Source organism: Ambystoma mexicanum, chromosome 10, assembly GCF_040938575.1.
Source record: "Ambystoma mexicanum isolate Mex_15411 chromosome 10, UKY_AmexF1_1, whole genome shotgun sequence".
NCBI classification, from domain to species: Eukaryota; Metazoa; Chordata; class Amphibia; order Caudata; family Ambystomatidae; genus Ambystoma; species Ambystoma mexicanum.
In genome coordinates, this window is record NC_090932.1 from 634,930,438 (window position 1) to 634,944,518 (window position 14,081).

Below are 14,081 nucleotides of genomic sequence, written 5' to 3' on the forward strand. Positions count from 1 at the left end.
TTCTATGTTACTTGTACATAAAGTCAGAGTTATTATTGTTATGTTGCGCTACTAAAAACCTATGAAATTCAGTAAAAACATGTTGTTAAAGAGACGTTATGGTTAAGTTGCGCTACTAAAAACCTATGAAATTCAGTGAAAAACCTTTGTTAAAGGGATGTTATGGTTCCAAGTAAAACTGAAAAACCCCTGAAATTCACCAGTTATGGTAAGCTAAGCAACCATAACTCGCGCCACCACCGTGCACTGCTAAGACTAACACCCACGACATCAAAGATGACATCACAAATGTCATTGATGACATCACTGATGACATCACATATGAATTTACTTTTCATGAAATGTCTGTATAAGGGATTCATATTATAATGTTGAGAAAAAAGTGACAAGGACCATTGGAATAAATATCATGAGCTAATTAGTGCATTAAGCAATTCATTGATATAAATAGCATTCTATAATGAAGTTCTATCCAGTATACTAAGATACTCATGCAGAAACCTAGGCATTGTGTGCAGCATACACGAGGAAGGTATAATATTCATAATGTTGATATTTTGAATAATGAAATGATAACTGTTTTCCTATTAGAGTTTTATGTACTGTGAAATATTTAATAAGTAGCTAATAAAGCCCACGTATTACATAATTGCATTATTACAGACAAAACACAAAGACACAACAACGCATACAAATATGTGTATATACAGGGAAAGTGAAGTAAGCAAAAAAGCAGAAGTAGTAGCAGAAACAATTCATAACCTAACTGATTATCGTTATGCTTATAAATGATTGCTCTGTTACAAAGCTGCTATTTATCTTATGTATATTTATCACATGATGTGATTGGACCCTCAGGAAAGTAGTGCGAGTACAATGTATACAAATATGAACATATACAGGGAAAGTATAGTATAGTAATAAAAAAACAACTGAACTATCAGAAAGTGCTGATTATTTTCATGCACAGAAAGGATTGCTGTCTTTCAAGCTTGTGTCTTCCCCTATGTATATGTTTCATATGATAGGAGTGGACCCTAAGAGAATTACTGTAAGAACATACTTGAAGGATAAGTCTACAAATATAGTACGTTTACAATTTTTAGTTCCTGACTGTTACTGAAGAAAACCATGTGGCCTAGATGTGTCAGTAAACTAAAAAAGAGGGAGACAGACATGTGAGGTCATCAGTGATGTCATCAATGACGTTTGTGATGTCATCTTTGATGTTGTGGGTGTTAGACTTAGCAGTGCACGGTGGTGGCACGAGTTATGGTTGCTTAGCTTACCATAACTGGCGAATTTCAGGGGTTTTACGGTTTTACTTGGAACCATAACATCCCTTTAACAACGTTTTTTCACTGAATTTCATAGGTTTTTAGTAGCGCAACTTAACCATAACATCCCTTTAACAAAGTTTTTTCACTGAATATATATATATATATATATATATATATATATATATATATCAATGAAAACACGTTTTAAGTAAGGTTTTAAGGTTTTAAGTAAAACAAAAAAAAAGAATTTTGCCAGTTGTGGTAAACTCAGCAACGATATCTCGTGCCACCACCATGCACTGCTAACACTGATACCTATAACATCAAAGATGACATCACAAATGTCATTCATGACATCACTTATGACATCAGAAGTCTGACTACTCCTTCTTTTTTTGTTCACTTACACATCTAGGCCAGGTGGTTTTCTTCAGTAACAGTCAGGAAGTAAAAATGCAAAAGGTACTATGTTTCTATACCTTACTCTTCTTTTATGTACTTACAATAATTTCCTTAGAATCCACTCACATTATACAATACAGATACATAAGGGAATAAGCAGCTTTGAGACACAGCAATCATATCTGTGCATGAACTTAAGTAGGTAGGTTATGAACACTTTCTGGTAATGCTGCTGTTTTTTTTTGCTTACTTTCCTTTCCTTGTATATGCTCATATTTCTATGCATTGAGGGCTTTACATATTTTATATGTACTAGTGTGATTATGCAGTAAAGAATGCATTGTTAGGCACTTAGTATATATGTCACAGTGCACAAAATTCTGAAATGAAAGGATTCATCATTTTACTATTCAACATAGGAAGGTATTGAATATTTCAGCTCTATGGCACATGCTGCAGAGAATGCCTACATTTCTATACAAATTCATTCATGTACTGGAAAGAAGTCAGTAACACAATGGTGTTTATAGCAATGCATCACCTAATGAATTATTTGGAACATGATAGTTCTTCCAATGATTTTTTGACATTTTTCTGCCAATATTATAAAAACTATCTCTTGTAGAGGCTGTGCATAAAAACTAAATGCATATGTAATGTTATCAGTGATGTCATGAATGACATTTGTGATGTCATCTTTGATGTCATGGGTATTAGTCTTAGCAGAGCATGGGGGTGGCACAAGTTATGGTTGCTTAGCTTACCATAACTGGCAAATTTCTGGGGTTTTTCGGTTTTACTTAAAACCATGAGGTCCCTTTAACAAAGTTTTTTCACTGAATTTCATAGGTTTTTAGTACCGCAACTTAACCATAACGTCCCTTTAACACAGTTATCTCACTGAATATATATACATATATATATATATATATATATATATATATATATATATATATATATATTACACGTCCAGCAGTAGCGGTCGTGTAGTCATGGTTAAGTTGCTAAACTCATAGGAAGAGCACTTATTCACTTATTCTGTGGCTTATAACTTCGCTCCCCCTGGACGAATCCTCACCAAACTTTGCAAAAAAAAAGTATATGGCTGGGTCTGAATGTATTCGCCAAGTTGGGTGAGGTTTTGTGCAGGGGGAAAGTTATGAGGAGGTCCCAAAAAATCTTTTTTTCCCATAGACTGAATGGGGAAAACATTTGTGCATGGCTACAGGTCGAATGGCTGGACAGATTTTTACCAAATCGGTGCCAGGAGCGGGGGCTTGGGCCAGAAAGCGTGCTTTTGTGTGCTCAGTGAAAATCATACCAGTACATTTGTTACAAAACACTGAAATGTACATCCAAAAAAAGTAGTGATATCTGGGTCCGCTCGGCGGACCCATTTCCCTGTTTGCTCCGTAGACAGAAGTGGCATTGGATCGCGGTACGGCGTGGTGTCAGAGAAGTTTGGACATGGCCAGTGGTTGGCTGGAGGAAAGCGTACTGTGAGTCAACATTTTTGGGGAAAGCAGCCATGGTGTTTCGGAGGAAAGTGCGGGGGCGGCAGGGTTGGCAGGGTCTGCAAAATGTATCGTAAGCATTGTGTCGATGGCCATAAAGGAAGGAATCGCTGGGGGAGTGAGAAGTGGTTCATGTGACATTCGTAGGCTACTATTTTCTGTGGTGATTGGAGGCAGCTTTAGTAATGGTCCTTTAGTTTCTGCCGTGACCTGTTTGCGGGGAACTGCTTTTGTGGTGAGTGGTGGCAGCTCATTTGCAGATGAGGAGTGAATTGCACATGAGGTAGTTTGCGTGCGAGCACGGGTGGCGGTGCGCTGCGGATGGAAAGTGGGAGTCGGCCATATGGAGGCATGCATGGGTGAATGAAGGTGCGAAGGATCTGTGGAAGGATTATACTATTGGGTGCATGGTCGATTGCTGTAGCCCGTAGGCTGTAGGGCATGCACTGAGGAGAGTAGGGCGGCATCATACACAATTGGTTGCAGTAGCGTTAGTGCTGCAAACTGATTGTGGGTAGGTTGGCAGTGACACAGTACTTTGTGCATGGCTGTGGGTAGAGGTGGTGGATGTGGTATGTTTGTCCATTGTGGTAAGTGCGACCTATGTTCGTGATTGCATGTTTTATGGTGTGGGGCATTTGGGGTGAAGTGCTGCTCCCTACGTTTGGTACGTTTGTGCAAAAATGGTAGTTGCCCACATGGCCATCATGTTAGCTGTTGGCATTTGCTGCTGCGTTGTGCCATGGCGGTGTTCAGGTTAGGTAGAAGTGTTGGTGGCAGTGGTGTCTATGTGCATTGTTGCAGAAGCTGACATGGAGACATGCATGGTGGCATTACGTTGGTGTTAGTGTGTTCAAGACCTAGACTATTGGATGCATGGCCGAAGGCTGTAGGCCATGCATTCAACAGTTTAGGCCTTGAGGACACGCATGCCAGTAATGCATTTTTCAATTTTCATGAGTTAGAGGCTTGTGCCATGTGATGAGTGCGTGTGGAGCCCATTTCAGCCATTATAGGCCCCTGTTGCAAATAGATTGTGGGTAGGTTGGCAGTGGCACAACAGTTTGTGAATGGTAATGGGGATGCCCATAGTATGTGATTAATAGTGTACAGGGATGCAGGAGAGTTTGACTTGTTTGTACATTATGGTATCTGTTGCAATTTGTTACTGTATACCTCCATGGCAGTGCTCTGTGGTTGGAGTTGCTGCAAAGAAATGTCACGCTGTGTGGGCACTGTGTGCAATGCTTGTGCCAGTGGTGCATATGTGCATAGTGGGAGTTGGCGTTATGCAGACATGTACTGTTCAATTACGGTGGGGGAATGTGTGCAAGGAGCAGACCCATTGGAGCAATGCAGGTTTGGCAGGGCATACAGCACAAGGTGGTGATGTTTGGGAAATGCGTGTGAAGCACATTGTCGACATGCTAGAGCAGACCAAGTGACTTGCAAAGCGTGAATTGTGAATTCTATGGTTGTGGTGATAGTTGGAACATGTCACAGTATTTGGTGTGCGGCAGGAGATGGTGCAATGAGAAGTTGGGTAGTGTGGCCACAGGGTGCAGTGTGTACGTAATGTGACTATGGAAGTGGGTATGGTTGAAGGGCAGCTTATATGTGGTTGGTTACTCTGCCCAATGTTGTGAAGGTGGTGTGCATAGGTTGGCAGTGACACAATAGCGTGTGATTGGTAGTGCTTAGGGGTGGTGCAGGCTACACTATGGTTGTGGATTCTGCTAAGTGTGACACGTTTTCGTGCATGGGTGTTTTATGGCTTGAAGGAGATTGGTAGAACTGGTGCTATGTATGTGACATTTGTGCATAATCTTGGGTGCCCACATGGTTGCTTGCTTGGATGTGCAGTGTTGCAGTGGGTGAAGAAAGGGTTGCAATGTTGTCTGCATACGTGAAGGTGTGCTAGGGGCATGTTAGGATGTTTATGGATACTGCAATACTGCCTTCTTTAGCAGACATTTCTGGTGGAGGGGCTTTGTACACAAATGGAACGGGTACTGAGAGTGTTGAACGGTAAAAAATGAGAGGTGTACAGAAATGACAGTATGCAATTCAGAGGTTTTGTATGCGATTGGTGTATGTCTGTTTTCAAATGTGACAGCACCCAATTTGGGGAGTGCTGCAAAAAGTGGCCGTACAAAGGGAAAAAGTATTGGCAAAACTTTATTGGGCCGGGGCCCTCACTGTAGATGGGAAAGCACACATGCACATTCTCCCATTATGAGCTTGATGGAAATGGAAATGGAATTGTGGGAAATAGACAATTAGGAGTTGAGGGTGTGGTTCATAGGAAGGGGCATGACCATTTTGTCACAATACTTTGTCGTGAGGGTGGTCGACATGGAGAGACGGACCGTGCTTATAGTCGGAGATATCTTTGTGTGCCATCTGCAAAAAGGCGTTGCTGGTAATTTCGGGTTGGAAGAAGTGGACGCTTTCTGGGTCTGTCAGGGTGAGAGCAGTTTCAGAGGGATGGTTTGCCATTGCAGATATGTGGCTTCCTTCACAAACGTGGACTGTGTCGTGTGCACTATGAAAGTGCACATTTGGGTTACATGACATGTGGACTATTAATCCGTCTACAGATGAGGTTGCTGACCGCAGTGATGCATATTCTCCCTACTGCCCAGGTGGTTTTCTCATGCATTAACACCAAGAGAAGTGTGGGAACATTCCGGTGCAATTTGTCCCCAGCCAGCGGTTGGAAGGTGTGTTATAAACAGATTTATGCATCGGTTTATGCAGACTGCTGGCATGTTCTCCACCCACTATGAGATCATGAGGTCGCAAAATATGCAGTGGTTCCATAGAAATGGCATTTATTTGAGCGCCATTTGCCATTCCGTACTGTGCAAGAAGCATTGACCAAAATGTTGTAAAAATGTGAGGACAGGCAAACAGGAGAAAATACAGAAAAAATGTGCTTGCATGTACGCAAAAAAACAACAACAACAAAAACTTTCACACATATACGCTAGAAGACTGAATCCCCTGCCTAGTTTCAGATTGTTTACCATCCACCACTCCCCCTGTGCCTGTTTACCAGCAACCTAATAAGGTACAGCTGTAGAGAAGATAAGGAAAGGAGGATTACACCAGTTTTACAGGGGTGCAGTCCACGCACTACTTTAGGAGGTGCACGTGGCAACATCTGCCCTTTACACCACCTTCCCAATTGCCATGACAGTGTGGGGATTAGCCTATCAGGTACAGTGGGTGTGGTTAACAGGAAGGAGAGGTGAAGCGGTTGCACATTATCCTCTGCGTATTGAGGGTGGCTGACATGGTGAAACGTATTGTTTTGCCTGTAGGTGCTCCCTTTGTAATAGATGTGCACAACAGTGCTCTGCAAAGAAACTTTGATGGCAATTTTGGTTTGGAAGGAGTGGACGCATTGTGGAACGGTGTGTATGAGTGCCATTTCATCGATATGCATGCACTTTGGAAAGACCTCACCATGTTTCCAGTAGTAGATGTTACCTCAATTTCTTACAGAGGCATGCATATGGGTTACCTGCCTCACTTACATTTGTCCCGTAGAGTGAGGAGGTTGCTGGGTATCGTAAGGATGCATTTTCCCACAGCCAAGGTGCTTCTTTCATCTACAATACCACGAAGAGCATGGCCTACTGCTCAGGGATGTTGGGCCAAACCAGACAAAGGAAGGTGTCACATCAACAGATGCATGTAGAATTTTTTGTCCGCTCGTGCAATGTTCTTCCGCAACAGTGACCTTAATACTTGTGGGCATGCAAAGTGTTTCCAATAAAATGACATTTTGTTGTCCTCCATTGGCAAAGCAGTTTTGTTTGCTCGTCTACAGGATGCAGTGAGGAGTTTACTGAACTAATGTTCATAGAAGAAAACACAAAAGCTACTGATAATAGACAAAAAAGGTGTTTTTGTGGAAGGATCTAAAAAGAAAAAAACAGACTCTTTTAAAAGTCGTCCCTTACTACGAACTCCCCCTGCCCTGGATGAAAGTCATATCCAAGGATTTTGTGGGTGGCGGCCACAAAATTGGAACTGTGGGGATTGTCCAATTGTCAAAAGAGTAATTATATTGTGCCTCCTATCGCAATAAATACATGAATTTTGGCCTACGTCAAGCTGCTCACAAGTCACTTGCGAAGGAATTCGTGTTGCAAGGTCCTGACCTTAGAATCAATGTAAGCCGCCATTTTAGGTCAATCCGCCATTTTAGGTTTGCTTTGTAAAGTCACCCTGTGAGCTAAAATGGTGGACGATGTCATTCCAAAATACAACATGGCCGTCTTGACCTCTGTACATAGCTAATATGTAACTTGCCTGCAGGCCACTTGTTGAGGTTGTGAACTGAGACCTTGTCCTTCGTTGATCTGTGTATAAAGGATTACTCGTGCAATGAAACTAATCCACGAGTATATGATAAAAACAATGTATTCAAATACTGAACGAAGAACACTTGTTTAGCTACATTGTATTAATGTTTAAGAAGACCTACATGGAAAATCCCAGAATACACAGTTGCCTTATAGGATTGTTGATATATGTATTAAAAGCAAACCAGTTATATGCGCATGTGCGAGACTTGGCATGAACCCTAGATCGGTGATGTATTAGTGGAATATTAGCCCGAAGTGGTGCTGGACATCGTGCTCACAAAAAATATAAAAAGCCAATGCATTCTAATGTACAGCATTTCTCACTGAACACATTGAACCACGCTGGAGTTCGTTGTGTTGTACGGAGGGCCGATAGCTATCTGATTTTTGCTCTGTTTTCAGTAACTGGATTCAGTATAAAATAAAGTACTTTGAATGTTCCTTTATAACTTGTGTTTGGTGTGTTTCCTTCTGGGGTACTCAGCCTCGATATTTTGATTTTGTTTTCACAGTTGGCGCCCAAATAGGGACTCTCAAGATTGATGCCGGATTGTTGAAGATTGACTCAGGCTATCGGACCGGGATCGGATGGTGTGACAGAAGGGGCCCCACTGAACAAGACGCGACACCTCAGCAGCGCTGCACGGCCCGATCCCTGGAAGATTAGCTTGTGGTCCGAGACGGCATCTTGACGAGGGTCCACTTACCGAGGTGGGCAGATTTGCTGAAATCACCATACACGAGGTAAGATTAGTTAGGTAAGATTCTTTGAAATCTTTGAAATCCGATCAGACCTCCTTAGGTTTGTTCAGGTGAGTCGTGTCCCGACTCTTAATTCAACCCTGATAATTTGAATTTGGCGCATTGTATCTGCAGACACAATTATTGACAATTGTCTACCTGCTTCAGGGCGTTGTTCCGCAGCGATAGACAATCTTTGGAATTTAGCCGTCCTGTACCACAGGAGGGGTCGCCAGCATGTACTATGTACTTACTGTAAGCATGGCATTGGAAGTATAGTATTTAATGACATTTGGCACAGACAAACCAGACATGCCTCCGAACGTCAGTGGCCAATCAATGGTAGTTTTGAAATCCCTCGTATTGAGTATTTAGAGTCAATTCTATTAAAGAAAAAGACTAGACCTGCAGCATTTGATTTTTTGCAGAATAGGAAAAAAGAAGCGTTGCAGCAGCTTAAAAGTAGAGAAAAACATGCGCGCCGTCATAAGACGAACGCCGAAAAAGCATTATTGTATGACCAAGATAAACATTCTGATCGACTAGGAATATGGATAGGGCTTTCTCACTTGGTATTCAAAAAATATATCCTTCCAAAGACCTCCATGCTTCCGATGAATTTATAGATAAATTGTTAAATGAACGAAGGCCTGGTGCCTCTGCGCCACCTCAGTATGTTCCTCTTCCTGCTGCTTTGCCTCTTCCTCCTGCTATTCCTGCTCTACCTGCTGTTGCTCCCGTTGTTCCTGCTCCTCCTAATGTTCCCCTTCTTCCGGCTCCTCCACCTCTTCTTATCGCACCAGTTACAGTACCTCCATTGAATTTGCCTGCTCCGTCTCTTCCAAGTGGTCCTGAGCCGCTTGTAGTCGATCGAGGTGAACGGTCAAAGGTCGTCACTCGCAATACTGTACCACCAGAGAAGAAACATGATTTAATTGCATTGGCTAAGCACTGTATGGAGAAGGATGATCAAGCTAATGTTTTTACCACACTTTGTAATATGAATCATTTTCCTGAGAAAAATGTTTTTATTGAAGGTTTAGGGATTCATTTATGTGTAATGTGGGAAAATTAAATAATACAGATCTCCCGCAAGGGTTAAGGGATCTAAATACTTTAGCGTTTTCTAGAGACACTGTGGAGAAAGTAAATGAGCATTTTGAGAGGTTATTTGGGTATAGAAAGAAATTAGAAAAGTTGCAGAATGAGGATGACCAGGAGGAAAGTTTGTATGTACAGAAACGGTTCCTTCCTTGTCGTAAATCAATATCTGAGGAAGCACGAATTTGTATGAAGGACGCACTTAGATGGATTTCAGATATGCCGATAACTCCAGTTGAAGTATATGACACATATAGTCAGAATACGCCAGAAATGCAGAGGAAATTAATACAGGTAATGATAGAGTACCTACAGGATGACTGTGTAAAAAGAAAGCTTAGTTGTCCCACAGAGTTATTGAGTATTTACAAGAGAGCTTTTTCACTTGACACTTCTTCGACTGCTTTAGTGCTCGATTTAGCTCTGTTGTTTAGTAAGCGTTCGGAGTCACCTACTTCTCCGTTGCCTATGAAAGAGGTTCCTCCGACATTTGTCCCAAAGGTTGAGATTGCGGCCAATGCTGCACGAAATATAGGGGCTGTGAACATTCCTGCACATTATGTATCACATTTTGTCCACGTCCCGTTCTCAAGACAAGAAATGAATACTATTAGGCAATCCATTCCTGATATTAGGAAAAATCTGACAGGATTCTATAATGAAATAGAATCCGTCTTGCAATCCTCAGTGTTCACCTTAGGTGATATTGATTTGTTATTCCCTGTACTCCTGCCCGTAGATTTGTGGAAACAAGTTAGAACAAAAGACGATGTGCCAGGGTTGGGAGATACATGGGTGAATATAACTAGACTCGATGGAGCAAGGCCAGCTGGTGAAAGACCACCTCAGGTGATATTGACTTTGCCTGATAGAATTATTGCAAAATTAAAAACCATAATTCCAGAGAAAAGATTTATTTGGGACAAACTTACGGCCTGTGTCCAAGGAAAGTCTGAGGGTGCTACCGAGTTCTTTAATCGGTTTGAACGGGTATTCTCGGATTTCAGTGGACAAGACCTAGACACAAGAGTCTGGGAAAAGGTTATTTGTGGACAAATTTGTGCATGGATTGCTGCCTGACATCCAGTCACAAATTATGTCTTCTGAGAGCGCTTGGCAGGTGAAATCGCAATCAGAAGTACTGCACATGGCTCAGTACTAAGAGAACCGTGTCAATAATGAAAAAGATAGAGTTGAAAAACGAAAAGGTGATTTGAAAACTAAAGTGCTATTGCAGCAAATTGTTAGAGGCCCCAGAGGGGGTAGTTCTCAGATTAGAGGACAGTATGTCCCGCAAGGGAATGTGCCCTTGGGTCCTGTGAACATTAATCAGTGCGCCTATTGTTGTCAAGAGGGTCATTGGCGCGCACAATTCCCCGTCCTTCGACAAAGTTCGAATAACACATTTGGGAATATGGGTAGACGATCCAGAGGTCGCCCGGGGGTAGTGGGCCCTGGTAGGGGTCAGTTTACACAGGACCCTCAGCAACCTTTTTCACAGAACAATCAGATTTCGAGTGTGTACACCGGGAACATATTTGATCATCCTTCTGCTGCATATTTATCTGAAGATCTTCCTTTTGAGGACATTCTGTTTCGTTAGGATTGCCCGAAGCAAGGGTTGGAGCCTACACCTTTTCCCGTCAATCAGAAAGGTCCCTACGTTGAAATGATGGTGGGTAATAGGAAACATCAGTTTTTGATAGACACTGGAGCACAGAAATGTTCCATTGATCATTCACGGGTTCCAAACATTCCACTGTCAGGGCAAACCAATGTTTCTGTAGGGTTTTCTGGCACACCAGTTGTTTGTCCGGTTTCTTTGCCGGTACCCATTTCTTTGGGTCCCTTTACGGACCACTGTCCATTTCTGTTGACTTCGAATTGTGGAGAGAACCTGCTGGGGTTGAATCTGTTAAAAGAATTAAATGCAGTGATTTATTGTTCTTCTGATGGAGTGTGCTTCACGATTTCACCACAGCAATTTTCATTAATGTACCAGAGAGTTTATGGGCTGTTGACGACAATGATGTTGGTGTTTCACAGATTGAACCTGTTAAGATAGTTTTGAAACATGGAATTGAGCTACCACACATTCCCCAGTATAAGATTTCAGTTGAGGGTGAGCGAGCTTTGAAATGCATTGTTTCTGATTTTGTGCAACGCGGGGTGATTGAAGAAATTTCAGGAAATTTGTGTAATAGTCCGATTTTACCCGTGTACAAGAAAGGTTATAATGCAATTCCATTCCGTTTCATAATTGATTTACGTGCCATTAATAAAGTCGTCGCTCCACAATTTCCAATTGTACCTGATGTAACGACAATCCTAACCATGATTCCAGCTACAGCTACTTACTTTAGTGTGGTGGATCTAAAGAATGCTTTCTTTAGTAATCCTATACACAAGCATAGTAGATACTTGTTCACGTTCACCTTAGGGGGACACTCGTTCACATTTACTCGTGCACCTCAAGGGGACACAGAGAATCCTAGCATCTATAGTAGGGCTTTGAAAGAACAACTTGATACCCTTGAATTGCCCTCTACTTGTACATTGCTTCAGTATGTTGATGACTTGCTCTTAGCTGCTGACTCTGAGAGCGCCTGTAAGGAGGGCACTGTGTTATTGCTTATCCATCTAGCTAAGCATTTTCACAAAGCTTCGCTTAAAAAAATTCAATATTGTTGCCAGGAGGTTGCCTATTTAGGCTATCTCCTGTCAAAGGAGGGAAGAAGATTGACACCTGAAAGAATAAAACACATTTCTGGCATATCTTTCCCAAATACACAGAAGGAAGTTAGAGCCTTGATAGGTATGGCTTCTTACTGTAGGTTGTGGATCCCAAATTTTTCACTAGTGATCAAACCGATGTTGGCTTTGACAAAGAAGGGCATTTCTTCGCCATTGCCATGGAACGCAGAACACCAGCAATCGTTTGACTTGCTTAAGAGTGCATTATGCTCTGCACCAGTTTTGGGCGCACCAAACTATGAAAAGGCCTTTGTGTTGTTTGTGCATGAATGTGATAGATGTGCTTTGGCTGTATTAACGCAGGAACATGGAGGGATGAATTGGCCGTGCGGTTACTTTTCTTCCGCCCTTGATCCTGTAGCATGCGCTTTGCCAAGATGTTTGCGAGCTGTCGCTGCTGCTGCTGCATCTGTAAAACAGAGTGAGGGAATGGTCCTAGGCCATGATCTAACCCTGATGGTGCCTCAATCTGTAGATGTTCTACTGAACCGAACCCAAACACAACACATCACTTCTGCGCGGTTGACAAGATATGAATTGATCTTGTTTGCTCCTAGGTGTCGTGTTCTTAATCCGGCTGAACTCCTACCTTTCCCGCAAGATACTACTTGCGACGATGAAAAGTCACATGATTGTCTGTATACTACCGAACAAGAAACAAAGGGTAGAATTGATTTGAAAGACACTCCTTTGGATAATCCGCAAGGAGAGCTGTTCTGTGATGGCTCCTGCTTCAAACTTTCAGATGGTACATCTACAGCTGCTTATGCAATCACTACATTAAGCACGGTTGTGGAAACTAAGAGAATCACTCATAATTCTGCGCAGGCTGCAGAAATTATAGCATTGACCCGAGCTTGTGAACTTTCCAAAGGGCTTGCAGTAAATATATATACTGATAGTCAGTTTGCCTTTGCGGTGGTTCACAACTTTTGGAGACTTTGGTCAGAGAGAGGGTTCCTAACTTCACATGGCACTAAAATCCAACATGGCTCCCTAATAGTACAACTACTGTTAGCGCTTGCGCTCCCTACTCAGGTAGCAGTTATGAAATGTGCAGCACATCGAAAGATTACAGATGACATAGGGAAAGGGAATGCTTTCACTGATCAGATAGCTAGACAAACTGCTACCGATCCCCTTACGGAGATGTATGTTTCAAGGGAGACTGTACATGCTTATGCAATGGATGAGGGTGTTGGGTCTGTATGGGATATCCAAGCTGATGCCACGTTAGAAGAATCCAAGAGGTGGGCTGAAGGCTTGGGGAAACTTGATGATGACGGGTGTTGGGTGGATATAGCGGAAGGGAAATGGCGACTCCCTGACGCGTATATAATGATGATGGTCATCATGGCCCATGGTCCTACGCATGAATGTGCCCAGAAGATGACAAAAATGTCAGAGAAAGTTTGGGTAAATGACAACATTTAAAAAATTGCCCAGCGCTACGTCCAGGATTGCATAATTTGCCTACAACACAATGTGGGAAAGGGGACAGTAACTCCAAGGGGAAGTTTTGTGCCACCCTCTGTCCCCTTTGAAGTTATCCACTTTGACTTTATTGAAATGGAACGATGCAACAATAAAAAATATGTGCTGGTGGTCATCTGTGCTTTTAGTAAATGGGTTGAGGCTTTCCCCGTTAAGGATTCTACAGCCATGACTACTGCAAAAACCACGTTAAAGGAAAACTTCCCGCGGTTCGGGCTACCAAGAGTTATCTGGTCAGACAATGGTCCACATTGTGTCGCTGCTGTAATTCTGCAGATATGTGCAGCATTACAAATTGACAAACGGTTCCATTCGGCCAGACATGCTCAGAGTGCCGGACTAGTAGAAAGACACAACGGTATCATCAAGAACAAGCTCGCTAAGACGTGTGTCGGCACCAAACTAAAATGGCCGGA